General features: G+C 37.5%; 1 long non-coding RNA gene across 1 annotated transcript; it reads left to right on the top strand.

The window, feature by feature from the left end:
• Positions 1-1,136: 1,136 nt before the first annotated feature.
• LOC120925079 lies at positions 1,137-2,706 on the top strand. The gene is made up of 4 exons (XR_005746543.1): positions 1,137-1,408; positions 1,618-1,691; positions 1,990-2,090; positions 2,237-2,706. It is a non-coding gene; the product is annotated as an uncharacterized LOC120925079 (long non-coding RNA).
• Positions 2,707-4,493: the final 1,787 nt, after the last annotated feature.

Genomic DNA, 4,493 nt, shown 5'->3' on the forward strand with positions numbered 1-4,493 from the left:
GGGTGACTACATTGTTAATTTGAAGCTCTTCTATCTGAGCTGTTCTTCCATCTTTTATGGTCAGGCTTTACCAAATGGCTATCAGCCTTAATCCATCAAGGCCCATCAAGCAATCCTGTCCGAGTCCCTTGAGCACTAATACTTCCTGTTGATAGAAGGAGGTGGTGCAATTGGCGCCGTGAACTGTGTTTATACACTTATACGAGCCCCATTATTGCGATACCCCACCACCCGACACTTGGGAGTATAGAACTTTATTGTGCAGCTTATATGACTGTAGGTATGCAACAACACTTTATAATTAACTTGATTTGTTTTTTGAATACCATTTCTTTCGGTTATACAGAAGAACATACTTTGATGTGACAACATTAATGTCAAATATTACTGTAATGGATTTCGAGTGGTTTTATGCTGTGACCTGTGGACTTTATCTACGGTTTTTCTTTCTTTTTGTTTCTTCTGGGTCCACTGGGGGCCCTTCTTTTACATATTTTTTTTTTTTTTTTTTTTATACTCCTTATTATCATTATATATCTTTACACATTTTTTATTTATTATTTTTTCTCTTTCTTTTTCTTTTTCTTTTTCTTTTTTTTATTATTATTTTTCTTATTATTATTATTATTATTTTTTCCATCTTTTTATTATTTTTCTTAATTTTGATTTTATAAATAATATTATATTCCTTTAATATTCTTTATAATTAATTAAATAATATTTTTTTTCCTTTTTTTTTTTTTTTTTTTCACCAATTCTTATTTCCCAATTATTATACTTACATTTACTTTTGCTTTCCCTCTTTTTCTTTTTCTTTTATTCCCCTTTTCTTTTCTTCCCCCTTTCCCCACATCTATTTTCACTTATTTGCCTGACACGGATTAAAACTTGTTTTGCATGCTCTCCTATCACCAGCATTGATCTCCTGCACTATAGCACACTGCCGTTATCATCAGACATCTATTAGTATTGCTGCAAGCCATTTTGGGCGCTAGGGGGCACGCACCAGCTCAGCGTCACTGATCTGAACTCAAGCGGAGGCTTGAGTGTCAGTGCGCGTCCGCTTCTTCACGGCACCCATATGGCAGGCACTGATGCGTCATTTGTGACGCTGGTGCACTTTCCCAGGAGTTCCCCTTCCCCGCGCCGGCGCGTTAGATTCAGCATCTCCTAGAGGGATGCTCTTCTTCTGCGCAGACGCGGTCCCTGTGGTTCCTATGGGCAATCCCCATGACATCTGCCGTGATTACCACGCCCATCTTAGAGTGAGGAGCTGCCCCCTACTCAGCTGTGTATCATCTCACTCTGATTGAGGGCAGCTTATTAGTGAGCCGCACAGCTGATGTGTCAGCGTGAGCTCTGCCAGAGGAATCATTCCTTGGTACACAGAGGCAACAGCAGGTCATAGGTATGCTTTCATCTACCATTGTCTTATCATTATTTCATTATTTTCTTCCCTTCCAAGTTTAATTCATTTTTCACAACAATCTGGATGTGATACTTTGTTGCCACTTGCAGACTTTGTGAAAATATACTTTTTACTCACTTATCTGTCAACAATGAGGAAATATATTTTTTCCTGGATTGACTTTCTTCCTTTTATTTCTCACTGTTCAGTATCTGGACTATACAGTTCTCCTGGGCAATTTATCTGCCCTATTCCCGGCAGTTATTATTGCAACTAGAATCAGGTAAAACCATTACCATTATTCCTTTTAATTAGATTAGTATTTTCATTCTCTTTTTATGCTATACCCCTATTACTATGATAGATATAACAACTATAAAGTTGAATTATTACACAAAAAATGCTACATTCTCCTAATTAATTTAGATTCGTTTGATACTTTGCAGCCTATATAGGCGTTTATATTTATATTAACATTATCTTTATTACTGCTGTCGTTTGCAGTTTTAATAATTAATTTTCAAACTAATCTGTCATTATACAATCTGATGATGTAGTGAATGACTTCCTATTTTGTGCAGTATAGTATTGACAGAAATCTCTTGGGATGAATTATATCCATCTCTTCTGAGACTACCTCATCATCAATCTTCCCATTTTTTTCTATCATCATTTTAATCGGGTAATAATCATTAATTCTTTTACACATATCTCTCTACAGTTGTCTGTTCATCGCAATTTTTCTCCCTTTCTGGTTACCTTTTTTCTTTCTCCTTTTTTACTTGTTAATTTTCCATTATTCCTAATATTTTTATTCTGTACCTACAGTACCTGCTTGCCTCCGGCTCCTCTTCCTCTATAGGCTTGCATCCAGGCTCTGTGCATTGCACGGCGTTCCTACCCGCATGCTTAAGAGGATCATTTCCTCTTTTTCCCATCCCTCCTTCCATCTATCTGGGACTCTCCATCTGGGACTTTGAGCCAATCACGGCCAATCATTCAGGTTTTTTTAGTCCACTCTTACAGGTAAATATATTCTTTATAATTATTATTTATATTTCTTTCGTTAAAGTCCACAGCTACCACAGATACTCCATTAACTCGACTTTCGTTTATTTAAATAAAATACATTATCTTTATGTTCTATAATAAACGATGATTATATTAAACTCTATGGTCAACCAGACACGTTTGTATGTACCGATATAATCAATTTATGTGACTATTTGTATATATTATGATTTATATGTTCCTGTTCATTGATATACTCTTTGTTTGCTCAGACTACTGCCCCCCATTGGTTCCTGACGAAGCCCCCTTGGGCGAAACTAGTAGAACCGTTACATGTGGGATGAAATGAAGATCACCTGCATCTATATGCACTTGAAGTATCATTTTACTTGATAGTCTGGAATTTGTCTAGTATGCATTCTATAGTATTCAATGTACAATATTTTTTCTTTTTTTTTCTTTTTCTATGTCTTTTTATAAAGAAAACCTTTTTACAAAATAAATATTTTTGATATTCATATCGGTGTTGTGGCTCTCATGATTGAGGTTTGACCAGGCCCACATATTTCTACAGAATTTTACTGTCGATGCTTTAACAAGAGTCCCCATATTTTTCCTGTATAAGGAAACCCCCATATATCCTCTTTCATAGAGGGACTTGAAAGCTGACAGTCAATCCTTATTTAATTAATGTTTATGCTCTGTCAATCCACTTATATCTGAGTAAATAGATACCTAACATGTCACGCTTTAAAATGACACATACTCGTGGAATGGCGACAAACTAAGCTACCTAAAAATCTCCATAGGGGACATTTTAAAAAAGAAATTGTTACCAGGTTAAAGTTACAGAGGAGGTCTAGTCCTAGAATTATTGTTCTGACTATTACGGCGATACCTCACATGTGTCATTTGAACACCGTTTACATATGCGGGTGTGACTTCTGTATGCGGTTTCTTTGCTGCGGGGGGGGGCTTTAAAATATATATTTTTTCTTTTTATGGAGTTGCTGATTTATGTATCGTGAATGCAAACCCTGTTGCTGTCAAAATAAACAAATCAGTGCTGCAGCTGAATGACGTAGCTGAAAAGCAAACAATGGTTAACAGTACAGCAAAACGGTAGAATGAACAATAAGGATCCTTTCACACGTGCGTCCGTTTTTTCATACGTCTGTTTACGGACTGCAATGCTTTCCAATTGGATAGCGTACGTTAGCGGATGAGCATCCGCTAACGTCCGTTAACATCCGTCTCCGTTAAGCTCCGTTTTTTTGAACGGAAGAAAACCCTATTTTTCTTCCTTCAAAAAAACGGAACGGACGAAAAACGGATGTTGGCGGACGATCCGTTTAACATCCGATCCGCTAACATGCGTTTTTCATCAAAATATGTAATAAAAAAAGTTCTAACCAAAAAAAAAAACGGATGAAAAACGAATGACAACTGATGAAAAACGGATGGAAAAAACGGATCAACTGATGATAAAAAACTGATCTAAAAAACGGTCCGCACGTGTGAAAGGACCCTAAAACTACAACTTTTTATTGTTTACATTGTGTTTAAAAAAAAAATTATGATTCTGTATATTTTTTTTCAAAAAAACGGTGCCATTGACAGCCGAGTAAAACGGAAGTGACGTTGTGACGTCGCTTCCGTGTTTACAGAGAGAAGATTGGAACTAAGCCGTTTCAGGCTTCTATCCGCCGAAAGTGGCGGATCGAGGATCGGGTCTCCCAGTGGGACAGGAGGCCCGGTAAGAGCGGCGGGAGGTGGTGGGAGGGATGTTCCCTCCCGCTCCTCCGGGATAACAACCGCCTGCTCTAAAAAAAAAAAAAAATACCGGGATGATGCATGCAACTGCATATCATCCCGGTTTAACCCCCTAAACCCAAGGCCGCATATATGCACACGCTTGGTGGGAAGGGGTTAAACCTCAAACATTTTTAAGTATTCCTCTGTCATGTGATGTAACAATACATGGTGGGCACTGTGACTGCAGTAAACAGCACTGCAGAAATTGAAGATAATTGCTATAAACACCAACAAAATGTATGCATGCATGGCTTGTTCA

This window comes from Rana temporaria, chromosome 1 (genome assembly GCF_905171775.1).
Source record: "Rana temporaria chromosome 1, aRanTem1.1, whole genome shotgun sequence".
Taxonomy (NCBI): Eukaryota; Metazoa; Chordata; class Amphibia; order Anura; family Ranidae; genus Rana; species Rana temporaria.